This window comes from Podarcis cretensis (genome assembly GCF_951804945.1).
Source record: "Podarcis cretensis genome assembly, chromosome: 5".
In the NCBI taxonomy this organism is placed as follows: Eukaryota; Metazoa; Chordata; class Lepidosauria; order Squamata; family Lacertidae; genus Podarcis; species Podarcis cretensis.
In genome coordinates, this window is record NC_137174.1 from 19,478,285 (window position 1) to 19,505,795 (window position 27,511).

General features: G+C 41.6%; 1 protein-coding gene across 10 annotated transcripts in view; it reads left to right on the plus strand.

Moving 5' to 3' along the window:
* Positions 1-27,511, plus strand: part of ZMIZ1 (zinc finger MIZ-type containing 1) — a 383,046-nt gene that overhangs the window by 102,027 nt on the left and 253,508 nt on the right. For 9 of the 10 annotated variants that reach the window (XM_079977006.1, XM_079977001.1, XM_079977009.1 and 6 more), the window contains exon 3: positions 13,295-13,401. The exons of the other annotated variant lie outside the window; for it this stretch is intronic. The gene's annotated coding sequence lies outside the window, so the exon portion shown is untranslated. The remainder of the gene's footprint in view (positions 1-13,294; positions 13,402-27,511) is intronic. 10 annotated transcript variants of the gene reach the window in all.

Sequence of the window (27,511 nt, forward strand, 5' to 3'; positions counted from 1 at the left end):
TTTTAACTTGCTGTCTATGCTAAGCAAATAAATTTACCCGCTTTTAGTTTTTATCCCCTAAAATAGGGGTGGGCAAACTTTTTTTTATTTATTTAGAGGACATCTGAAAGCAGCCTTCTTTAGGGAAGTTTTTAATGTTTGATCTTTTATTGTGTTTTTTATATTCCGTTGGGAGCCACCCAGAGTGGCTGGGGGTATAAATAATAAATTTTTATTTTATTTTATTTTAATTTTCATACCGAGGGCCATATTCCCTCCTAGGGGTGCCAGTGGGGTGTGTGTCAGAGGAGTGGATGAAACTAACAAATGTATTTTTGACCTTTTGTGGGGAAGGTTAGTGTTCCACACACACTGTCCTCCATCCAGACAAGCAACAGTTCAAGGGTGCATTCCTGCCAAGACAGGGTGCAAAGTAGGCTTGGTTAAGTGTGAGGCCTGGGGAAAGGAAGTATTGACTGAGGAGGTGCTGTAGCCTAGAAGAGTCCCAACAAGAGGGGTCGGTTGCATTTGGCCCCTGGGCTTGAGTGCCCCCCCACTAAAAGGTAAAATAGCCACAGAATGTAGACTTAACCATGCAACTTGAAGCTTGCCTTATCAAGCATAAGTCCATCTGATTCAATAGGACTTACATTTTCGTAAGCATGTCTAGGACTGTAGCTTTAAAATACTGAACCCTAACAATCCAACTCACACAACTTCACAGGCTTCTCTACAGCATAGGTAGGCAAACTAAGGCCCGGGGGCCGGATCTGGCCCAATCGACTTCTAAATCCAACACACGGACGGTCCGGGAATCAGTGTGTTTTTACATGAGTAGAATGTGTCCATTTATTTAAAATGCATCTCTGGGTTATTTGTGGGGCATTGGAATTCATTCATACCCCCCCCAAATATATATAATCTGTCCCCCCCCCACAAGGTCTGAGGGACAGTGGACTGGCCCCCTGCTGAAAAATTTTGCTGACCCCTGCTTTACAGGATAGTCAGATGGTCATACAGTGGTACTGTTCAGATGGTCTCCCTCCTCTTCCACTGGCCCCCTTGGTCCTGGATTTTGTCCAGGAAGTACATACATCAGGAATGGCCCTCAGACTTTTGACTCCTTCCATTTTTAGTTGCCCTCACTGTGAGAATTAATAACCAGGAGACCTTATTTCCTTAAGTAAGATGCTCTCTTACCCTGGGAGATTGGTTGTTGTTGTTGTTGTTGTTGTTATGGTTGTTGTTGTTGTTGTTAGCGTGAGCTGAGAGTTCAGTTGTTCCAAGACTTCTCATTTAAATATGGGAAATACTGACTCCATTGTTTGGCTGAGAAAAGAGAGTGAGACTAAGGACTGCTGCTGCTGTTCTCCCCATACAGTCCTGAGGGAGCATCTTATCTGCAAGAGAGATTTCCAAAACTGCTACTTGGTTAATGTACTCAAAACTAAAAACAAGGTGAAGGGTTAGTTCCCAGTGCGGAGAAGGTAACACTTTCATTTGCATGCTGCTCTATTTTGATTTCCAACAGCTCATTTAAAACATTTTAAATTGACCCAAAATAGTTTTAGTTGCAACATTCTCCCACTCTTTTGTTTTTATTCTTGTTCCAAACGATTTTTATGCCCATCGTGGACCAGTTAAGTTTGCTTTGGAGGTAAATATCATTGTAGTAAACATCCTGCCTTTGCAACTCTCCCTTTTCCTCTCTCCTTGTCTAAACAACTCAGAATTTAGTGCAGCAGCTGTGGGGGCTGCATTATAGAGCCTGACAGGAGTGCTATGCTGCTGTTGGCTGTTGTTTGCTGCATGCCATCAATCATCCTCACCACATGGTCCTTAGCTTCCAGCTGTGTGTATGTGTGTTAAATGCATGGTGGACAATAATAATCTGCAATAACCATTTTTTACACTATGATGGAGCATTGTGCTGCTGATACCTGGATTATAGCACCATTGCAAAGTATCAAAACTAGAAGGCCAGTCTCTCATTCACAAAAAGGCATGGTCTCTAATATCCTGGCTCTGGAAACTGACAGCACAGCTCCATACTTGCAATGTGCTGTGTGTATTGGAGCAGAGAGCAAAGCATAAAACTCACCTTGCAGAGTTAAGTCACTGATGAGAGGGTGCTTTTTGACACAAGTGTGGGTTTTGATTAGCCAAGAAAAACGCCTAAAAGACCGAATATAAGCATTGTCTTTTTAAAAAAAAAATGCTAAAGTTTTGAGGGTTTTAAAGTGTTTTTTGTTTGTGTGTCCCCAGCAATATCTGTTTAATGTTTCTTGGTATTTGGCACCAATTGCACTGCAATAGTTACATAATGGTGTTCACAAGAACCAACAAAGGACTATCGACTCATGAGAGCTAATCCAGTATAACCGACAGAGTGTTGGAGTCTATGGAGACTTAAATTCACATTGTTTCTTGGCCAATAACATTATCTTACTGACAAACCATGATTTAGGGAGACTTGCCTGCTTTTGTTTTACATTCTCTCAACCCTCAGCTTCCTAAATTCAACACCATCTCCATAATGCAGCATCCTCTGGAAATGGAGGAAATAGTTTGCCAAATCATTGTTAACCTTTCTTCACCATGCTTTGGTGTGATGTCCAAATAGAGCAAGCATAGGCAAACTCTGCCCTCCAGATGTTTTGGGACTACAACTCCCATCAGGACCAGTGGTCAGGGATGATGGGAATTGTAGTCTCAAAACATCTCGAGGGCTGAGTTTGCCTATGCCTGAAATAGAGCCTTGGATTATAATCTGGGAAAGATTTAGTTAGGCTTTTCTTCTAGAAAAAAGGTGCCAGTATTGCATATCCTTGAATTCCCTCAGAAAAAAACCACTGGATTTAGGTGCTGGTTGTGATTTATAACCCTCCAGATACTTTTAGGCTCTGGCCTTACCATGCCATAAAAATTACATATCCTTCTTGATAATACACTCTATGTGCTGAATACAAATGATCCAAATGTGAGTTCTTGGTGGCTTGTCTCACATCTAGAATTTTGTTTAGGATGGAATTCTTTCTGAGCCAAGCATCTTCTGGAGGCTTTTAATCTCTGGGAAAATATGCACGGAGTTATTTCGAAGTATATGTTTATATTTGTTGTCACTCAGTCTTTAGCACTATCATTAATTAACAGTTTTTGTTTTCCTGAAACCAATTGGATACATCAGGATATAAACTGAGACATAAGTGAGGCTGGGATATAGAAGGGGACTGCATTGTTACAAGATAATTCTACCGACTTGGCATTGATCTCAGAGTTTGGAAGGGCTGGCAAAAGAAGCAGGATTGCTGCTAGTCATTATTGCTGTATTCTACATCCACTGTTGGAGGCAGCATGTGTCTGAATACCAGTTGCTGGGAATGACAAGTGGGGAGAGATCCTGCTTACAGAAGATGCCCACAGCATCTGGTTGCCCACTGTGAGAACAGGATGCTAGACTGAGTGGGGTTTTGGCTTATCTTCTTATGTTCTTATGCAATAACCACCTATCCTAGTTGCACCCGTTGCACTTATCTATCTATCTATCTATCATCTATCTATCTATCTATCTATCTATCTATCTATCTATCTATCATCTATCTATCTATCATCTATCTATCTATCATTTATCTATCTAATCAATCAATCATCTCATCTTCTATCTACCTCTCTCTCTCTCTCTCTCTCTCTCTCTCTCTCTCTCTCTCTCTTTCTCTCTCTCTTTCTCTAAAAGTTAGAGCAGAAGTATATAGTAAAAGCGGATGTTAAAAGGATGTAGAGGAAGTAACAGTTGTCAGCAACCTTTTTCAGCTGTGGGCCGGTCCACCATCTCTCAGATCATGTGGTGGGCCGGATTATATTTTGAAAAAAATAATAATGAATGAATTCCTATGCCCCACAAATGACCCAGAGATGAATTTTAAATAAAAGCACACATTCTACTCATGTAAAAACACCAGGCAGGCCCCACAAATAACCCAGAGATGCATTTTAAACAAGAGGACACATTCTACTCATGTAAAAACACGCTGATTCCCAGACCATCCGCAGGCTGGATTGAGAAGGCGATTGGGCCGCATCCAGGCCCCGGGCCTGAGGTTGCATACCCCAGGTATATAACATATTGCTTCCCTCCCCCCCTCTGCACCCAACCCTAAAACATAATATTTAGCCACCAGATCAGTGTTCAAGATACATTCCCCACCCCACACCCCGAGGAAAACTATAATGCTGGCAAAGCATGCTTGATGGAGGATTATTGGCCATGCTCAAGAACCTCAGTGTCATTAGCTTGTAAAGAGGCAGTGAACTGCTTCTTGCTGAGGCTAGTGAGCAGAATAAAAGGCAGCCTCACATGGTGGCCTTTTCTCTCCATCTGCTCCATATCGTGCTCCATACAAATTAGATTTGGCAGTGAACCCAGCTATCAATGGGAGTGTTAGATACCGGACCTGTGATTATGCTTCCCAGGCCTGCCCTGGCGCAAAAGAGTGATACCAGCAACCAGGCAATCAAAGGCTGAATGTGCTCAGTGGGTAGAAGGCAAGGGGAGAGGAGGGCTGGTATTTCAGCAGTGCTTAAAGGTGGTTTCTGAACGTAAAAACAATTGATTTGTAAATGGCAATTAGGAAAGCATTATTTTGTACATGGCTTTGGTGCATTGACTCCAAACAAACAATTTGCTAGGAAGCTTTACTGGTTTTCAATCTTATTTAAAATCCTGTCCTCCACCCCCACCCTCCACACCATATATGAACAAACCTACTATTTCTTGGACTGTCCCAAGCTATATTAGTAGGGGGTAATGTATACTTTATAAAGTACAAGTTGTATCTCTCTTTCAAACAAAGAAACACACACACACATTTAAGTTCAGATTAATTTCAAATTCTTATAAATCCTAAGGGCGCCACCACCACTACCCACCACACACCCCAAAATTAGACATGCCAAAAACTTTCTGCCCTGCTGTGACAACATACCAGGAATCAAGAGAGGTGAGGCAAGCAGAGGTGGAGAAGTGGCTTCAAGAGTGATGAGACCACTGGACGAGGAGAGAAGGATATAACATTAATGCACCCCCCCCAAGATATTCTTAAGTAATTTTAAACAAATTTATAATTTACAAAAGTAGAGATTGCCCTTTACTTGGCCTCATATGCATTAATTTGTTTTAGTGAAATAAACTTAATTGCTTCGTTTACAATTGACAGGAAATCATTCCAAGTGGCGGGATTTATACCTACTCTTTTAGAACACTTTTAGATAAACATAGTAATTATTTGCTTTACTGCTTGTAAAGTCCTTTGTATCCATTGGTAAGCAGGCCTTGGCTTCTTTTATTCTTGCCCTCCTGTTACCCAGGAGGAATGAAGAAATAATACTATTCTCCTTTTTAATTTGCCTCACTGAACCCATTAAAATCTGTGATCTAAATTGCCTCTTTCGTGGCATTAATTTTTTTTCCTGAAAAAAAGATGTAAACATGCATAATATGTAGCATATTCTACATTGAGGACCTGTTTTTTTTTAAAAAAAAAATGAATAGAAAGATTGCAGCTAATTTGCATGTTCTAGCTACCATTTTAATTTGGGTAAATATCGTTTGGCTCTGGCTGGGAGTGCTGCACTCAATGCATCAGGGTGTGTGCGTGTTCCAAAAATGGTGCTCTCAGACATGGGGAAAAGATGTCCAGCACATGCTCTCAAAAGAATTTCAGGAAGACTTGGGAAAAGAAAAACCCTGAGAGTTTCAAATCATAATGCACCAGATTGTCTTTTTCTTTGTGGATCTCTACAACTATGAGGACCTAAAGCATTCTTTTACAAATGACAACTTGGGTGTCTTTGGTTTGGTTTTGTGTTTTGACTTTTTGTGCCTCCCTGCAACCCCTGGCTTTCATCACTTCCTTCACAGAATAACAGAATTGTATAGTTGGAAGGGCCTCCAAGGGTCACCTGGTTCAAGACCCCCCCCCCCGCATTGTAGGAATCTCAACTAAAGCATGTATGACAGATGGCCATCCACCTCAGGCTCACCTCCCTACTATTCCTTTTTCATATTCTTTTATATTTTAAAGAATACTTCCTGAACAGAAACATCAAGGTGTTAGTTTGGAGGGGGACCACTGGTGGTCTAACAGCAGCTACAGTTATGGCACAATAGAACCACTTGACTTACTGGTAGTCACAGAGTTGCTGCTAAAAAAACTTGATTTCTGCATCACACCCCATAATGGGTAGTTAGAGAAACATGTGACACCATGACAGGTGACTTACTCATTCTCCAGCTTCTCTCCAGCTTCACATTATTGGGTGTTGAGAGAAAGGGAGAGCATATGGTTTGATGACATCACTTTTTTTTTTCTTTCCACGTGTTTTGGAGAGGGACAGGGGAACTGGATGCAAGACTGCTCATTTTGGCTGCAAACCTGTGCTTAACATTATGCCCAGTTTAACTCTAAAATCTCATTAGAACGAAACCAGTAAAGTCCACTTCACACTTCCAGTGTTAGCGAAATTCCACTGATGTTTGCAGCTGTAAACTTTAAGAGCATGAAGGGAAGGGAATCCCATGTTTCTTGGAACCCCAATTGGTAGTGATTTTATGACACACATGTCTCTTCCATGCTTATGTTCCACTATACTGGATGAAATGAAGCCACTTCATTACGCTTGCACCAGATCTTAGTGCTGCTTCCCAAAGTGACCCCCTGCAAACCATGGTTTTTAAATTGGGAGCATGCCTTCCCTCTTTCTCCAGATTTTCCTCACTGTTCTTCTAGCTAACCATAGGTTCCTGTAACATGCAGCTACACAAACCAGATTACCTCAAAACTGTGGTTTACAAACACATTTCAAACCATGGTTTCAGTTCCTGGTTTTACAAGTCAACCTTGGTTTGTGCACCACTAATGGCATGAAGAATGGATCAAATCACCCTACTGAGGGTAGGAGAGAGGAAATAAGAGATCAGCAGCCATGCAACTTCATCAGGGCATGGTGAAGTCAGAAACCGGAGGGGTTTGTGGGGAAAGAGAACTTCTGGGCTCTTTTTTATTGTTTGCCACTGGGTGTGGGGTAAGTGGCATCTTATAGAGTGACAGCTATAAAATTAGATAATCGGTTAATCGCTGGCAAATTAGCCTCATGTCTTTTGCAGAGAACAAATACGGTATTTATGTAAAAGTTGTTAATAGTTTCTTCCTTTTTTAATTGGCAGAAATAAATGCAAAATGCATGATAATTAGGCAGCTGATGAATTCAGTTGTACAATTATGCCTAAAGCTATGCCCCAGCACTTAATGCTGCATGCTCTGAGCAATCAAAGGGAACCTATTTATATGGTTTATTTATAAAACAAAGTTACAGATGAAGTAACAGTGGCAGATAGACTTCAAGCACAGCAACTTGAAGTCAGCATTCTAAAATGTTTATATAGTATGCAGGATATACCTACCTACTGGGTTGGCAACCTGATATGTCCCCACCCCATTTTTAAAGTTGGGATTCATAGCTGTAAACATATCTAGATAATATTGAAAAAATAGCCTTAGTTGGTAGGTGTGCAGCCCCAGTGCATGTCTGTGCGGCATGTAGGAAAACACAGAAAGTGAGTACCTCTGAGGATGGTTATAATTCTGATTTTGTTGACCTCAAATTGCAAAAGAGAAGTGGGATACCAATTTTAATTCAGGAAAAGTGACTTTCAACTGTCAGTTGTTTGAGGAAAGGCCCCCCCTCTCTGTGTGTGTATAAAACAATAAAATATGGGGAAATAGGTTGGCAGAAGTGGGGGGGGGGCACTGACAGCTATCAGATTGTGGTCTGTCTGAGGCTGTTGTCTGAATGATGGATATTTCCCCATTGAGACATCTTCTCAGGTTTTGAAGAGGTATAATCTAAAACCAAATCAACAGACCCAGCTTTTGCCATAAGCAACTCCTTGCCTTGCTATTTTGTACTTCCAACCTTGGGCTTTTCATCAAGAAGCCTGCTATTTTCTTTCTGACAACCACACATTACAAACATAAAAATTTACTAGTCCTAACAGAGTAGAAATTGGCACTTGCTCATTTTGAGAAGGCTGCAGTATAAAAATCCTTTCTGGGGTGTGTGGGAAGTGGATCTTCCCAACACTGTTAGAGAGGGGCTTCGTTCCCAGTAACTGCATGATCTAACACGAATATGACAGTTGGTTACTCTGGTGCCAAGAGGGCTGTGCAAGCCACTGAAGGGTGAACTTCACCCATAATCCTGGCTTCCTTCTAACTTTGCAGTTAGCCTAAGAGTCACATGTAACAGTGTATTGAACAGTTCAGCTGGCTGTTTTACCCTTTCTCTTCCCATATTTACCAGTACAGTGGTACCTCGGGCTACATACGCTTCAGGTTACAGACGCCGCTAACCCAGAAATAGTACCTCGGGTTAAGAACTTTGCTTCAGGATGAGAACAGAAATCGCACAGCGGTGGCGCAGCAGCAGCGGGAGGCCCCATTAGCTAAAGTGGTGCTTCAGGTTAAGAACAGTTTCAGGTTAAGTACGGACCTCCAGAACGAATTAAGTACATAACCAGAGGTACCACGGTACTGTCCCACTCAACTCAACAGGATGCACTGGGCAAACATGCATAGGATTAGGCTGAAGTCCTATGCATACTCATTTGAGAGTTGAGTCCCATTGGAATCAGTGGGAGAACATGGCTAGGATGTGACTGCTAATCTCCAGCCATACTGACTACGCTAATCCTGTTTTCTTCTTGTTCAGAACTTGCAGTGCCTCCTGACCTAAAGATGACTGTTTCTTAGAGAAGGGCAAGTCCCTGCCATGCCAATACAATGTTGGCTTGAAAATAAACTCAGCTACTTAAAAACAATGAAGCAGAATATGGCTTGGCTTATTTCCGAGACAATCAGATCCACCATCCTAGCTGTGCAGCCTACAAAAATGGAACACCACCCCATTCTATTTCTTTAAAAGACTGCCTTACTGAACCAGTGACTCAGAGGGGAAAGACACCATTCCCTCCCTCCCTTCTCCTTACGGGTCGTGGGAGGGCGGTCCTGTGTCCTAGCACAGGGAGGAAACTAAAAAACCCCTTCCTCTCACTCCCCTGGTGCTGGAATGCTACCCCAGCTCTTGTGGTATGTGGAATATTTAAAGGAAGGGGAGGGGAAAGGTTATTTATTGGTGGGGGGGGTTATTGAGTGAGTGGATCAGATTTTAATCTGAGCCAGATAAGAATTTGGATGTGTGTGATGCTTGGCTGCAGAGTTGCCAGAAGGAGGAGTGCAAGGCATCACCCAACCGTTTTAGAGACTCAACTCCGGCTTTAACCTTTTCATAATGATACAAATTGAGTTACAATCCATGTGCAAACTCCCCCTCCCCCACTTTTTTTCATACTGCAAATGGAAATGCAACTTTGGGAGGGAAGGATAGCATTGGACTGTAAGAGCAATGGGAGAAAACCCAACCTATTCCATTTGACCTTGTGGTGGCAACACTTCACATAAATTAGGTAGCGCCTGCTGAAGAAATTGGGCAGGGTGTCTGCAGAATGCCATTAGGCTTGCTAGAAGAGAAGAGAGGAAGCTTAAAAACTTGCCCCTTCCCTGCCTTCAAGTCCAATTGGGCCAGTGTTGGACAAGAAAGCAATATCCAAGTGTCTGTTAAGGACATAGACTCTCTGTTAAGGATTTTTGGTTGCTATATAGTACTGTACACCAGTTCAAAACCCACATTTTAGTTACCTCTTCCCGGGAGTAGCAATATCAGAAAGAAAGTAAGATTCTGGCCAACTGCGAATAAGAGGGAAGAAGAAACAAGCTCCATTTTTTTCCTGGAGACATGGGGACTGCCATGCTTTGGAGTGAGCAAGCAAGTGGTTGGTTGTTCTGACGGAAAATTTTAAAATAAATAACTTTTTTTTTTAAAGTAACCCTTATGAAACAATAAGTCTTTTTCCCACCCAACCGTTCTCCTCCACTGCTGGTGTTTATTCTCCATCTCAGTAACTTGCAGAAGAGCTGAAAGTGTTATTTGTTCTAATTGCTTGGAATTTTGGCAGGCTAGATGAGACGCCACTCATGTGTGCCTGCCTGGGCATTTATAAGTTGCAGCTGTGCTCTCCTGGTCTAATCACACTGTTGGAAAGTCAATCTAGTCCTGCAAAAATCTAGTCGCCTTTGTTGCAGGCTATCTCCCTTCCATGCTTTCTGAAAGAAAATAGAAAAGAAAAAGAACTTTAGAAGAGAAGTGATTGGTTTTTTAATATACAAGGAAGTTTTGTTGAGGCTTCACTTGAAGGGAGCCATTTCCATCAAATGCAAGCTTTTGTGTCCCATGCAATGGAATAATGTGCTGGATTATTATTGTTATTGTTATTATTTGAAGAGAAACTAAGTAGCTTGGAAAAATTAGGAAAGCAAAAAAGGAAACCAAATTCAAGAAAACAATTTAAATCATGTGATCGAGTCAGAGATCTACCTTGCTACAGTTAACTGGTTTCAACCTTATAAATGAAGTGTTGATTTTTCAAACACTGTAACTACCACTACTACCAGGAGCCAAATACTTTTATCAGTTATTGCTTATTAATATATGAAATTGAGTTCCCAGTCCCTTGGCCTTCTCCCCGTCTCTTAGTTCCATGCTAAAAGCATGCATGCCTTCCTAAGCCTGGGTCCAGTGTGGTGTAGTGGTTAAGAGCGGTAGACTCCTAATCTGGTGAACCAGGTTCGCGTCTCCGCTCCTCCACATGCAGCTGCTGGGTGACCTTGGGCTAGTCACACTTCTCGGAAGTCTCTCAGCCCCACTCACCTCACAGAGTGTTTGTTGTGGGGGAGGAAGGGAAAGGAGAATGTTAGCCGCTTTGAGACTCCTTCGGGTAGTGATAAAGCGGGATATCAAATCCAAACTCCTCCTCTTCCTCTTCCTCCTCCTCCTCCTCCTCTTCTTCTTCTTCATTGACTTCTCTAATACTACTTCCACTTTCACTTCAGCTCTGAAAACAATCTTTAACTTGAGATGGCACACCTAAGAACTACCGCAGATTGCCTTTTGGTATAACTAAGTGTTGTTGATTTTTGATTTTTTTTTACATGTAAATCTGAAAATGTAATGTGTATATGAAAGTAGTCTGTTTATGAAAAGGTGTGCATCATGCATCGGATAAAGTATTTCATAATGAGCCTATGAAAGCTCATTATTAGTACCTAAGATGCCTCAACACTCATTTTTGCTGCAGCAGTCCCTGCCAACTATTTGGATGTTCATTCATCTGAGAGCCAGGAATTGGCTATAGCTCCCCTTCAAGTGCACACTCATTGGCAAATCTCTTTGCTGCTGCATAGTGATGTGGTTTACACAATAAAATCCTGGCTTAATAAGCCAGGGCAAACTTCATATCCATACAGCCCCTTCATGCAAGTAGGGCAACAAAACAAGAAGTCACAGTTAACCATAGTTTTCAGTTACCTGTAAACTGGGAACTGTGGTTAATGGCTTCTTTGTTTTCCTGCTTGCACAAAAATAGCAGTGAAGCAGGAATGAAAGAGCTGCATGTGAATATATAGATTTGTTGATAGCCTCACTAATTAAACTAGTATTTGGCCCTCTGAACATGGTCAGTGTGCTGAATGGCTGTAAGAGCAGCAAAGGAATAGAAAGCTCTGGTGTGTTGCAACACATCTGTCCAGTAGAAGCTTTACTCCATCACCCAGCTCTTCCCATGCGTATAACAAAAGGTAGAAAATACATACCTTCAGGGGCACAAGCAGCCTGATCTGAAGTTAATTCAATTTGAAATTAAAGGGATTTTCTTAGAAAGTTTGTACTGTAAAGCCAAAATGCTGCCAAAATCTATCCATAACTGTGTGAAGGTGTTAGCATGCAAAAGCCTCCTGCATTGCTCTGTAATATAAATAACAACATGATAATTGACTAAAAAGGCACCTTCTCGTAATTCCTTGGCCCTAAGTATTGGCAACAGATCAGCAGCCCCTGAACATTTCTGACTGTTTGATGGAAAGGCAGCTATGCTGAGAGTTGGCAAGAGAATATTTTAGCATTTAAAGGCCAGAAAAGTACAGAAGTGGCAGAATTGTATTAGGAGCGACATTCATACCTCCTAGATTCTTCTGTATTTAATTCTTTCAAAATGCAGATGCCTACAAATTCTTGAGCCTTAGCATTTTCATTGTGCAGATGCACACGCCAAACTAAGATATAGTCAACCAATTTATGAATTTTAGTTGAGTAATCATGACTTTTTGAACTGATTGATTAAATTTAAATGAGCCTCTAACCCAAATCTTTGATGCGGCTGTCTTTTTGAGACACTGAAGGAAGTGTTAACATAGTTGCAAGTGAATAAAATCTGCCACTTACCCTTTCCTCTAAAGAAGGGTTAGATTTAGCATTTCTTTTTTCATTCTATATTATAGTTACAGTATATCCCCAGCAGCAACGTAGTGTAAAATCAGCAACAAATTGTGCCATACTGATATAGCCACCTACCTGTCCCTGCCATTTAACCAATTAACCTACTGGTTTGCAGTTCTGAGAATTTCATCACCTTGAATGGGAGGAACTTGGGTATTCTCAACTAGCTTCTAATAGTTTTGTTTCCTCCAGAATGTTTTTCTTAAAGCAAATCTAGACATATGCCCAAAGATGAGAAATTCCATTTGTGCGTTGTCAGTTTGATTTAGGCCTTCTGTCAGATGCTGGAGATTTTTTATTTAACTCAAATACTAGATCAGTTAAATAAGAAGGTAGCCCAGTAGTTCTGCATTGGTGAGCTGCTTTACTGCTCATGTGATGCTTAGAAACCATCAGATGCTCAACTGCTATATCATAAGAGTTGATGGAGGTGCAAAAGCCATGTGCTTCTGCTAGTGCAATGACTTTTGACCACACAAAGAAATCTTGTCTTCCCGCACACCCCTTAAATCTATTATGGGGGTTCCTCCAACTCACTGGAACAGGTTTAGGTTGGACAGTATCTGCCAAATCCTTCTGAGAAACATTCTATATTTCTGCCACTGAGCAGAGAAGAACTTTCAGCCAGTGTGTTATAGGGCTCTGTTTCAATGTTTCTGGGAGGTTCAAAGCTCTACTTGGCTGCACAGTTCACTGAATGAATCACTGCCTCTTGGATTTGGGCAAATCACTGTCTCTGCCTAAGCTACCTCCCAAGTTTCTTGGGAGGCTAAAACGCTCTTCTCATCTCCTTGAGTGGGAGAGCATGGTACAAATGTGATAATTTATCAGAAAATTTATCAGAAAATTTATTCTACTTTTCTCCTTGCAGAACAAGCCTGGGGAGTTTGCCATCAAGTTGCACATCTTACCACTGGTATTGAGTGAGAGATTAATCAGACCCGCAGTTTTTGTTCCTAAATGCTGAACCACCTAAAGGTAAAATTTCCACTATGAAAAGCTGACAATTCAGAATTTGGAGGTGTCTGTATTATGTTGTCCCTTGTGGATTATGAGAGTTTATTTTCATTATGACAGGTAGGGTCTATTTTACAGAAATATGGTTGCAGCAACTGTTGATGTTTGATTAACTTTTTGACCTTCCGAATTTTGTTTGAAAGTATCTGCTGTATAAGAATTAGGCAGATTCATGGAGAGTATCTGCAGCTTTTAGGTAGTGCTAGGACTTTGGTGCTCTTAAGACAAGGCACCCTCAGTGGGTTTCCTTAACTGGTAAGAAGCAGGGAACATGAGTTGAATCCTCTCTTTTGCTTCCAACCCACTTGGTTGCACCATGCAAAGTAAAAATAGGACAGAGGGTCCTTTACTGGTCTTGGAATCTCAGGGACAGCCTGATCTCACTGTCATCTGGAGCCAGCTATGGTTATTAACTATGACAGCTGAATGCAACTTGCATGTTTGGAAGTGATGCATGCTTGAGTGTTGGATGTTTGGAATAAAAATCACCATGAGAACTAGAGCCCTGGTGCTTGTTCACCTTCTGTACTTTCCCCCCTTGCTTCATGTATGAAGGAATTTTTTTACAAGTCAGGGTCCCAAACCTGCTTTGAGACCCTGCTTTGATATCAAACCAGTTTGCTGTGTTGAGGCAAAATGGCAAACAGTGGTTTGTCACAAACTGGAAGTGAACCTTGGTCTAGCCATGAAAGGCAATTCTGTCTCTCTATCCCGTGTCTGTCTTCAACATGGCTAGTGTAGTTGAACATCTGTCTGCTTCCTAATGAAGACAAAGGATAGATTTGTAGCCCTAGTGTGAAAGAGGGGATAGAAAAAGGGAGTCAATAGAATGAAGTTCATTGGTGAAGAATCTTAAAAGGGCTAATTTAGCTAGGAACAGAACACTCCTTTTCAATATCAACTTCTGTGGAAGCTGACTTCTTGTTGTCATCACTCCTTTGTTTGGAGCTGTACAATAACTTTCAGGAATGAGCCACTGAAGGGTAAGGAAATGCTGGCTCCTGTGGTTTAGTATTAAGTCATCTTCATGCTTGGGTGGAGAGGACTGGATAGCAGCACACAGATGGTTGTTAGAGGCAGTAGGGAGATAAATAGATGGCCTAGGTTACCTTGAAGCAAAAGAGGATGGCTGCTAAGCAATTGCCCACATACTCTCTCTAGCTTCTTGTCTCCTGGAGTAATCATTAGGCCAGATGTCTCTAGGGAGAAGGTGCTGGTCCCCCCCCCCCACTGAAATGTGAGGGGGTACACTGGTGGAGGGGGTGAGCCACAAAATCATTCCCTTGCCGAAAATCCTGAGTCTTCATCTTGTGAAATCCACCGAGTTTTTAAAATTCCCTTCTTCCCTGCCCCCACTCACAATTTAAATTAGTTATGTGCAATATTTTGTTTCTTTTATATAGGTTGTCACTGCATTTCCAAGTGTGTTCACCTGATGCATGCGCTTGTGGTAGTGATGCTTTGCTCTTGTAGTTACTGATTTGTAGCACAACGATTGATGTACTAGTACTTAAACATAGTCCCCCATATTTCAGCAAAGCCATGTTGCGGTGAAATTTCTAATCCCAAGAGTAGCTTGTATAGCACATTTTGTGTACTTTTTTATATTAATTATGAAGATAGGTGTCCTTAAAGCACCCACAAATGAGTTTAAAACATGGATCTGTTGGAATTAAGAATCAGCTAATGTGACAGGTCCATCTGTTGCAATAGGAGCTTTGTACCAGCTTTGTGCTGATACAGAATCCACAAGACATAAAAGTTGATTTTTTTAGAATTTCTAACAATTTGTAAGATGATCAAAAATTATGCTACAGCATAGTGTATTCTGTGTGGCTGAAATGGTGCTCATTGGTTAAAAGGTTGGTAACTCTTACATAACCCAATATTTGCCACAATCTTCTGTGCATTTATTAGGGCAGTCATCCAGTTAAACAATTTTAGTTATCTGATTAAAATCAGATTAAAATTTACAGATATTTGCATATTATTATTTTTTTAGAAACTGAAGATATGAGCCTGCAGTTTAAACAAAAAAGCAACCACAAATGGTTAGGTGGAAAGGCCCCTAGCATTTTCCGTTTAATTTCCTGTTACAGTAGAAGTAAAATAGTCATAGAATAATGCCCTTAACTCTCAGTCCCACAGATTATAAATGACCCCCAATGATTAATCAACTGAAGCTTTGGTTGACTGAACTACCAATTAATGCTTGAAACTTTTTTTGCTGATTCATACAACAATTAATCGAAGTAGCACCAGAATCTTATTTAACCGAATAAAAAGGTTCAGAACAATTAAGGGTCCTTAACTGTCTATTTCATCTTGGGATATATCTTGGGATTATATGGTCAGCACCCTCTTGGATATACTCGCACGTTATCAACAGTTGCCATCCCTTTAATGTTTTCATTTTGACAACCTTTCCCCCCACAAAGATGCAGTTTTTTAAAGGCCACCTCACAAATGGTCACAGGTGATTATCCTTCTAGCAGTACAATCTGGACATGTATATATTTTTTTCTAGATAAGAATTTCCCAAACATAATATTGCTGGGTAGTTTGTCTTTCTCTCTCAGCCTCAGCAAAGAGGAGAAATTCCTCACAGCCCATAACAGATTGCGTGCTTGCTTATTAATATGTTGATATTTAGCAAAGCAAATATTTCATGTTATTTGTTTAGGTTGCCTGGATTTTTAGCTGTTCATTTGTTGTGAGCAATTACACTCTCAGGACTCTTGAGCTCACATAATTTCCATGCAGAATCTGTGCTTTAAGGAAGATAAAGATCACATTTTTTTTGCAGGAGGAAGGAACTGTGCTTAGCCACTCGGAGTAAATGTGCACATTTCTAAATAGAATAAAAAATATACCGTATTTTAAGAACAGTACAAAGAATCTTGAGTTCTGTAAGGAGCTGCCATGAAGAAGGGGGCTAGGGCTTTTACCAGGATGCATGAGAGAGCAAAAGCAATAACATCAACTTGTGGAACAGCAAGCTGGACATGTCAGGAGATGCTTTGACAAGTTGAGTAATTGGATGGGATGCACTACATCCCTTTCAAATGTTTTATTTGAAAGACTCCAGGGAGAGAGATGCAGGGCCACTTTGGGAAGGATATGAATAGTGAAGGGCAAAGAGGCTTGATTCCAACTCCCAAAGGGGCTTGCCACATCTGTACTGCTTGTACATCCTGTTTTCAACTTTGTATCGGCAACAGGTAGTCTAGGCAGTATCTCAGGGAGCCAGATATGGCTCAAAGATTGCCAGTTGCTGACCTCTAGTCTAACAGGATTTCCAGGGATCAGTACACATTATGTGGATCGGGTCCCATGCACACAAACTCCTGCTGTTTAAAAAAGGTACCCCACCTATCTGACTGGGTAGCCCCAGCCACTCTGGGTGGGTTCCAGCATATACAAAAACATAATAAAACATAACTAAACATTAAAAACTTCCCTATACAAGGCTGCCTTCAGATACCTTTTAAAGGTTGTACATATTTTTATTTTGTGGTGACTGCATATTAACAAATAGCAGCCCTTTGATGACAGACTGGTAGTGGCTATGTGAGAGACATGGAAAGTCAGGGGGTGAGTGCTGCAATATCAATATTTTTTCTTGGTCGGAAGGAAACTTCATTTATTTCAAGGGAGTTACTTCCAAGTAAAACGTACAAAGCCAGCCAGTTGTGTTTTCTTCTGTAAAGGCAGGGCATTTGAGGTGTGTGTGAATGAAATAACGTAGGAATGAGGAAAGTGCTTAAACAAACATGCCCCAGTATCTTCCACCATCCACTGTTCAGCTAGCAGCAACAAGCAGTTTCTGGTGTGTTTTTTCTCCTGCTCCTCTCAACATTCCTTTCTCAGATTGCTTAGCAGCAGTGGTCAAGTGTCCTTAGCAATGGTGCTGCTTGCTGAAGCCTGAGAGTTGTCTCCACATTTTGTTTCATAACTTTCATTAGAAATGTTTGATTTACTTTTTTTTTTTTTTTTTGAAAGCAAAGAGTCTGTGTGCCCACCTGTTAGCAGCCCTAGTTGGCCTTGTTATTAGTGAATGTAGCAGCTACTTGTACGGCTCCTTTACTAGGGCAGCTATTGTCCTTTTTATTATTTATTAAATGTTTATCCCACCGTTCATCCCAAAGAAGCCCGGGAGAGAACAGCCCACTTGCGAATTAGCATATAAATGTGTTAGCTGACTTGAGCCACACTTTTAAAAAGGAATCAGTAATCTCTGCTGTATGTGAACCTCAAATCGTTCTGTGTTCTTGCATGACCTTTCTGCTTATAAAAGAGAGCTGCCATATGTGTCAGGAGGATCTTGGCTTTGTATCATTTCTCTCTGCCTTAGCATTTAAACTGACTGGAGACAGAGGCTGCTGCCTGACCCAGAGTGTTGCCGCATGTGAGCAGAGCTCTCTTGGGTATAAATACATCATGTTATAAAAGGAAGATGACTGAGAGCAACATGCTCTCTGGCGTGTTGATCTTCTTCCTGGAACTGCTAGCAATGATTCCCTTCTCCTGAGATCATCTCTCTAGAGTGATTCTAAGGACAACATCAGTTCCGAGCCCCCGTTGTGGAAAACCACACTAGAGGAGGTGCAAACGAACCCTATGGGATTCCCTGCTCTCAGGGTGGTGTCCAGGCCTGTTGATTGTACTTCTTATCTGTTTCTTTCTTGGTTTGTAATGCTATGCCTCGTTCCTCAAAAGAAGCCATTCTGTTTGTGTGATCTGTAAAACAGTCAACAGAGAAAAACTTACTTTTTCACATAACTGGAGCACCCTCTGTAAGTGTAGTGTAGTGGTTAAGAGCAGTAGTCTTGTAATCTGGGGAACCGGGTTTGCGTCTCCGCTCCTCCACATGCAGCTGCTGGGTGACCTTGGGCCAGTCACACTTCTTTGAAGTCTCCCAGCCCCACTCACCTCACAGAGTGTTTGTTGTGGGGGAGGAAGGGAAAGGAGAATGTTAGCCGCTTTGAGACTCCTTAAAGGGAGTGAAAGGCGGGATATCAAATCCAAACTCTTCTTCTTCTTCTTATACTTGGGTTGAGGATTTATTCTTAAACCAAATGTGGTGTAGATATGTGCATGCAATGTGATATAGATATGGAATTATAATTCACACAGATTGCAGTTTACCTGTGCCTTGAGGCTGGAGGTTGTCCTTCCCATCTTCCTTGCCTCCCGTTACAATTACACTGATTATCTGAGAACAGCCCTTTCTATCAGCTGCAAAACAATTGCTTCACACTCCACATGGCAAGTAATTTCCTACTTCTGCAGCATCAAATCCTTTCTCCCTCCTGGCCTTGAGCAGAAGCATCAAGGTGACAATAAGATGGGGAAGTCTGTTCCACCAGCAGCAGGACAGTCTCTCACACAATGGACGTGGAGGAAGCTGTGTAGATGTGAGGCTGGCTCTCAATATTTTGCTTTTACAGCCCCCAAAAGGGCCACTTCACATTTTTGACAGTATGCAGGTTCCATCATTGGTGTTCTAGTGTTTCCTGTATAAACCACATTAAGTGAAAAGCAGTGAGGGGTGGGTGTGTTAGCGTGAGTTCATGTTCCTTCTGAGTGTTTAAGGATGTGTGTCTTCCCTTCAGGATTTGCATATTTAACTTGGGGAAACCCCAGTGTAGTCCCAATGCTATGAACAGTTTAAAGTTGAAACTGTTATGCATTTTGCATTTTAAAAACAACAACACAGCACTCTCTGCACTAGTTTCCCTGAAGCATTATTAAACTCTGGGTATTTATTTTTAAGTAGTGCAAACCTTTAATGCTTGAACTTTTGTTAGCATCTCCAGTTAAGGGATCTTGGGTGGCAGAGCTGGGAAGGTCCTCTGCCTAAGATGTTGGAGAGCCACTGCCAGTTAAAATAGACCCACTGGCTGGGGCTGATGGAGGTTTCTTAAGTCCACAATATCTACTGTAACAGTTTGGGGAAGGCTAGGAGTGCCAGTTTACGTCCTTCCTTTACGCCAGTGGTTTTCAACCAGTGTACTATAGCACCCTGGGGGGCCTTGAATGATGGTCAGGGGTGCCACAGGCAACACTGGCCTCTCCCTCTTTCCTTCCTTCCCTCCTCTGATGCCCTCTTGCATCTCTGCCTCCCAAAGACTTGTTGCAGCAGCCCTCCAGAGCAGGAGAAAACAAGCTTTCTCCATCTTCCATGTGACAGCCCTTTAGATATTTCAAGATGGCTAAGATATCTCCTCTTTTCCACCCTAAACATTCCCAGCTCCTTCAACCATTCCTCATAAGGCTTGGTTTCCAGACCCTTGATCATCTTGGTTGCCCTCCTCTGCACACGTTCTAGCTTGTCAACATCCTTCTTAAATATGTTTGTCATTGCTAGAATCCTCTAATGATACAATTTCTAACGATTCATTTCCTGATATTTAGGTATCCTAATGTTAACATCAACTCCTGACAGCCATTGTAAACTGTGGCTATTAAACCCTATGTTTCACATTAAGCCAGCTCTATTGTTTGAATATAGATTAATAATGAAATGCCTTTTTATTGCTTTCTCAGTGAATACTTTTTTGTACAAAGTTAATTTGCACTGTTATGTCAATTCTGTCTAAATTCAATCAAGGTTTTTCTTTTAATTATGCTTTCTCCACATTAATTCCTGTTTGATTTCTCATTTCCTATTAGGTATTTAAGCCTTTGCTGGGTGATTTTTTTTTACCCTGCTCATCTGATTGGCTTCACCTGAAATTGGAGGCACTCCTATTAGGAATGAATTAATTTGATTTTCATTCAAGCAAGGTTTGCTTTAATAATGATGAATTGCACAAAATGTAATTTGGAATCATTATTCCTATGACAATAATGAGCAAGAAATAAATAAAAATAATGGAAGAAACACATTTGATACGGAACTTCGCACTGTATCTTTAGTTTTGTTGATGTTAGTCTTTTAGTCTGATGTTAGTTAGTTTTGTTGATGCCAGTCTTTAATCAGGAGGATGCATGCAGGTGATAAAATGGTAGCCTTGGCCACTATCTTATGGGCAAACCTGGATTTAGCGGGAAGTTACCAACTGAGGATACTGGATGTGGGGCTCCAGGCACTGAAGTGTCTGTCACAGGCTACCTGCTCAAGTTCTGTTTAATAGATGAGCAAAAATATACAAACACTTCATCTTTACTCGCTAAGCTGGCAGCACTGGTCTACAAGGCCAGCATTGTGTTAAGATTCCTACTACTGCTACTTCATCATCACCATCACCATTATTATTGTTAGGAAAATTTACGGCATCAGTGCCCATTCAACAAATGGTGAGTGGGTGTAAGAGATTGTCCTGTGTGCAAATTTATTATATGCTAGGTATCAGCCACACATGTCAATGGTACATCAAAATTGTGAAATGGTCTACCAATGCAATGCAAAATACAGTATTAGAAAGGATGATCAAATTGACAACTCCATGCCTGGGACATAATTTTCTGTAGGATTAGCCCTACTCATGGCCGACTAAATCTGGGAGGCCTGACAATATTCTGTAGCTCAAAACTTTTAGAAGCAATGCTGGACTCCACTGAGACTTGGTACAACCCAACAGAGATCTATGAAGTTTTATTAAGAAGTAAGGGAAAGAGAAGGAGGGCGCCAAAAGCTGAACTGGAGAGGTCCAGAACAGAGTAGGTGGCAAAGACTGAACAATCTGGGAATGTGAGCTGCACCCAGTTATAGGGGGGAAAACCGATCTGTAAACCTCAACAAGAATTTGAAAAGGAGCTTTTGTAAAAGTTCAAGGAAGACATGTATAATTGCATAAGAAAAGGAACGGATGACTACAGGACCATCATTTTAAGAGTGGATAGTTGACACTGGGTGGCAGGCAGATGTGAATATCTGCAGGATCAGGAGTCATAATTGCTGGGGAGCTGGATGAGCTGATGGCTTGAGATTCAAGGAGGTATTTTCAGAAAGGAGCTGCCCAAACCCAAGTCACTCTTTGCCAGGATTCCGTCTGAAAAGAACAGGATGCAAGAAAGTATCAGACAAGAGGTCAATGCAAGACGGTAATAAACCGGATCAGCAAGATCTAAACCAGAACTGTTGCCCAGGCCCAATGTGGAATTATTTATTGCTAGCCCTGGTCAGGTGAATCGATAAGCTGTCTGGGGGTGAAACCATGATGCAATCTGAAGAGGGTAGTTCTGTTCTTTGATAGTCCTGTAGCTGTGAATTTCTTGCTAAAGGAGGAACCAGCACACAGGGCAGGAGGTTCCAGGCTGAAGTTGTGGCTAATGCAACAATGGATCATGTATCAGCAAGAAGTGCTCTGGAGACCTGGGAAAATGATTGGCCTATAGAAAATCTTCTATCATTTTTGTCAGAGAGCTGAAGTCTGGCACACACACACACACACACAAAATCTGATACCCTAACTTAGGGTTACCAGATGCCCCCAGTTCCCAGGGACAGTCCCCGGATTTGCAAATCTGTCCCTGGACAAATTCCGTCCCTGGAATGACCCCAGATTTGCAAATCTGTCCCCGGGAAATGTGGCAGCGGCAGCCTCAGCAGCCCGGAGCCAGCCTGTTAGTGCAGTTGGCTCTGACTGGCTTCAGGAGCTGCTCGCTGCCATGGCACGCTCCATTTTTCCTACACCACGGCAGTAAGCAGCGAGCAGCTCCTGAAGCCAGCCAGAGCCAACCGCACTACCAGGCTGGCCCCTCCTGGGCAATGGCCACCCACCTGTGATTTCTGAGCCTCCCGTGATCTGTCAAAACAAAGGGGGGGAAGGGGGAAGGAGATTGGGGAAGGCTCGGGAATCATGGGCGTGTGGCGTACCATTGCCCAGTTTTTAAAAAAAACTCTGCGCATTTATGTTTCACAGGGTGCAAAAGAAGGGCTTTGCACCTTTATACAATATGCATGTGTGCTTGGGCCCAGGGGCTTTTGCCTCACCATTCCCACTACTGACTCCCTGTTGCTACTCAGCTTTAAAAACAAAAACAAAAAAACAAGTGTCCCTGGATTCATTAAAAAATCTGGTAACCATATCCTAACTGCCATCTATTGGACAAAGACCTCATTTCCACATCCGTATAAATGATTATTTGTTTGTGATTGTTACATGGCTAAATTCTAAAATAGTGTAATAATAAAGCAAAAGGACAAACTGTGCTGTAGTGAAAGTACGTAATAGCTGTAATGAAGGATCAAGGGCGCTGAGATCTTGTGATGGTGTGCTGAATGGTTTGCAAAAAAGACAGCCACGAGGACTAGTCATGTGCTCTTGTTTGCAATGGCTAGGTTTGATCATAGTCCAATACCAAATGTCACTACAGTGAAATGGTACATGAATGTCCTTGGTCATAAGTGAGCTGCCATTTAATTTACTGCAAAAATACTTGAAATGGGGAGATACAGGGAAATGGCCAACACAGTTCCTTGCATTGCATGGTTTCTTTAAAATATATATATATATATTTATTACCTTTTCCAACAATTTAAACACTACAAAAAATAAAAACCATACAATACAATACAATACAAAAAAACCACTACATTACACTAACAAAACACTAACATTAAACTAACAAAACAAAACAAACACAATTTAAAACACATCAAATAATTTCAATATCTTATCTTTCATTCACTTATTTCTACGACCTCCTCACACCTCCCTTTTTGTATTCCACTTCTATTAATTTTTTCAGCAATTCCTTTCCATCTTCCTCTATTTTTAATCCTATAATTATCTTAACACATTCTAACCTTATTTTTCCTTTAATACTCTATTAATCTATTTATCCTTAATTCCTTATAACATTTCTACTAAAGCCATATAACTTCATTCCAACATTTTCCTAGCATTCATTAATTTTACAGTATTTCTGTAAATAGTCTTTAAACTTTTTCCAGTCTTCTTCCACCGACTCTTCTCCCTGGTCTCGGATTCTGCCAGTCATTTCCGCCAATTCCATGTAGTCCATCAACTTCATCTGCCATTATTCCCGGGTGGGTAAATCTTGTGTCTTCCAATATTTTGCGATGAGTATTCTTGCTGCTGTTGTTGCATACATAAAAAATGTTCTATCCTTCTTTGGCACCAATTGGCCGACCATGCCCAGGAGAAAGGCCTCTGGTTTCTTCAGGAAGGTATATTTGAATACCTTTTTCATTTCGTTATAAATCATCTCCCAGAATGTCTTAATCCTTGGGCATGTCCACCAAAGGTGAAAGATTGTACCTTCAATCTCATTACATTTCCAACATTTATTATCGGGCAAATGGTAAATTTTTGCAAGCTTGACTGGTGTCATGTACCACCTGTAAATCATTTTCATTAAGTTTTCTCTTAGGGCATTACATGCCGTAAATTTCATACCTGTGGTCCATAACTGTTCCCAATCAGCCATCATTATGTTATGTCCAACATCTTGTGCCCCATTGCATGGTTTCTTTCATGCTGGCTGAGAACATGTAACTGGTTGATAAACCCCCCCGTTATCTAGCCTATCTATTATCAGGCAAAACCTGTTGTCTAAACTTGTAATTATTTTAGAGTTCACACAAATTAGGTAATCCACAACTCAGCTGAATTCTTCTTTTTAAGACTTAATTGAAGCCTTTAAAAACAGTGGGATTCTTCCAGCCTTTCTTTTATGCTTACATGTGGACTGGTGTCTTTTAATCTCCATCGTCGATCATCTGTACAGAAGCAGGGGGCGTACTCATAGTTCGATATTAATTAATACAGAATAAAAAGGGTGTGATCTTGTGCATACACCCTAAAATAAATGGTGTGTTATTTGGATCGTTAGCTTTGTCAGCTGGATTTTCCCTTAAGCTGTTGGAGAACAAAAGTCCTTCTGGCAGATATTTTTAGACGCTGAGAACTTGCGCTTGATGTTACAGTAAGCAAGAGGAATTCTGGACTGTTGCTTCAGGTTTGTTTTTTTCTCTAGGCAGCTCAGGCTGGAGAACATATCCAGTGACCTGAGAGGGACCTGTCCTTTTCTTTTTTCCTACCATGCCACTGCTCTGTAAAGACCTTTATGCACATGCATAGAATAAATGCACATCTGTGATTAATACAACATCACCAGCATAGGCGGTGTTTTTCAAAGTCACATAAGCAAAGGACAAGTTGTAGCTTCAAAGAGCTTGCAGTCTAAATATGAGGGGTGGGGTTGGGAAGATGGATTTAACTCTTAACCAGGAAGAAGAGGAGAGGAGAAGGATTCACGCCAGGTTTCATGTTCAGCTAAGACCTGAAGGGGGCTTCAAATTCTAATTTCTAGTAACTCTGAGTTACTACTGCCTGTTGCTGAAAATTGGTGCCAGCATAATCATTAACCAGGATTAGGGTTGCCATACGTCTCAATTTTCCCAGACGTTTCAGCAAGGGTCGAATCCCAGCTATGTCTGGACGTATGGCAGCCCTAACCACAATTAGGGCCGAAAGAGGGAGCTCATGTGTGAGCTAGGGTCTTGGGAGAAGGGCTGTGTGAGTGTGCAGCCTGCTTTTCAATCTCTTAACCAGGGCTTTTTCCCCGGGCTAGAACTTTCCAGAACTCAGTTCTGGCTCTTCTCAGGTGGGCGCCATTGCCATTGTAAGAAAACAAGAGAGATGTTCACGGCGAGTTCCAGAAGCTATTTTTCTAGAAAAATAGCACTGTTCTTAACCATGGTTAACAGGTTTGGCTGCAGTATGTCTGTACCAGCACTGGCCAATAAACATAATTAACCAGGAAAGGAAATATGGGATAAAATGAACCATTATTCGAGTTCTGCAACCAAAAGCCTTTTTTAAGCCATTAAGGTTTTGTTTTTAAAAAATACCATTCCATTTTAGTCACATGAACTGTGAAAGTAAACATGTGGTGGAGAATTGGGGAAAATACAACGGCATTTATTATAGTGCAAACAAGAAGAAAGGCGCAGTAGCCAACACTTCACAGTAGCCTTGCAAATAAATCTCTACAACATTTATGAACCTGCAAAAAATGTATTATCCTGCCTACTGGAGCATCTGTATGTTTGTAATCTGTGGCCTAAAAGGAAAAAAGGAACCAATTATTGTAAAGCTTCCTTGACTGGTTACCTAAAGGCCATTCATTGTTGCCACAGGCAATCAAGTACAAGTGGCGATTTACAAGCTGGCTTCATAGGCAAACTTTTAAAAAGACACCCTCAAAAAAAAGCCCTCTTGCTCTTGCACCTACTGCCACGTTTTTAAGGTTCTTTGGCTGCAACAGAAAATTTCTCATCCTAAGGAGAGAACAAACCCTGTCACATTCTTGGGGCAGTTAGTCCTTTATGCCTCAAGAAAAAGAGAGCTTGGTGAAGTTCTGAAACAGAACCAATATTTTCTTTGCTGAATCTTTTCCAAGCAAGTGAAGTTACTTCCCCCTTCTTTTTCTGCCACTCCCCTCCCTTAAGAGGGAAGCTGTGGGTTTTTGTTTTTTTTTTAAAGGGGGGGGGGTCAAGCAGAAGGAATGTCATTAGCACACATGGACACCATGAACGATGCTATTTAGAAACCTGCACGTGTCACAGTGTGCATTTGGCCGTTTGTCACATTGCTATTTTTGTCTCTTTGGTACAAGTGGTAGTATCTGGTTATTGGGATCGGGAGGGGCAGTGGTGGATGAGTTTTCTTCAAAGATGAATGTGGGATGCGCCATGGGAGGGCAATACGTTTGAGCAAGATAGATAGATAGATAGATAGATAGATAGATAGATAGATAGATAGATAGATCTGCGCAGCATTAGAAATATTAGAAACAACAACAACTTATTTGTACCCCGCTCATCTGACAGGGTTGCCCCCTCCTCTCTGGGTGGCTTCCAGCATATATAAAAACATATAAAAACCTTAAACCTTAAAAAGCTTCCCTGTACAGGGCTGCCTTCAGAGGTTTCCTAAATGTTATATAATTACTCATCTCCTTAACATCTGATGGGAGGGCATTGCACAGGGTGGGTGCCACTACCAAGGAGGCCCTCTGCCTCAATCTATTCTGTGCCTAAAGCTGGGGAGTAGATGGGGTCTTTCACTGGTACATTGCCAGACTAAATGCAAAATCAGACTGATCTTTGGTGGCATCTTACCCTGCTATGTTTGGGTCTACGAAGCCTTTGAAAAATTTCAGAGGCCTACTCTTGCATGCAGACTCTCCGCTGTGTGCCTGTGGAAGAGGAAACAGCACCAAACACTTACAGAATGTCTTCTGCCATAGCTCTCTGGTGGCAGCCCTATATGCATGTGAGACTCTGAGTATTGTATATGGAGTGTGATTAGTGCACGATGCTCTTGTTCTCTGAGTAAGCATTTTAAAATACTGTAGAGCTGCACACTGATACCTTGGTTGTTGAATGGTTTGGCTCCTGAAGAAATTGGCTCCCGAATGCCACAATCCAGGAAGTGAGCATTCCGGTTTTTGAACATTTTTTGGAAGCCAAACATCCAACACAGAAGCTCCTGCAGCCAATCGGAAGCCGCGCTTTGGTTTTCGAATGGTTCCGGGAGTCGAACGGGCTCCCAGAACGGGTTAAGTTTGACAACCAAGGTACCACTGTAGATGTCTATTCTTGCAGCTGGTCCTGAGACAGGATACAACTTATTCACAAATAGAGAAACAAGCTAGGAATAATACCAGGAACTGGGGGCTATTTCTAATTTCACTCTCCCCACATTCCTCCCTCTGGGGGGGTTTAGATGAAATGTCATTTATGCATATGAAGTAACTAACCTGTAGCCCTCCAAGTGTTATTGGACTGCCATCCCTGTCAGCCTTAGCCAGTATGGTCAGGGAGTTGTCAGTGCTTTGTGTATGTGTTTGATGAAATATGGTTGGTACTCCATAGTGGTGAGTCCCATCACAACAAAACCCACTAGGAGTTACAGATTGGGGATGAAATTCAACATTGCAGTATCCCAGTCCTTCCATTTACACAAGCATTGCAGCTTGCCAGATGAAATACCGTCCCCTCCCCAGTGCTGCTCTGAGGCTTCTCCTGCCCCCCCTCCAAGAGGTGGGAAAGCTCCATTGCATGGGTGGAAGCCTTTGTGCAGGGCTTCAG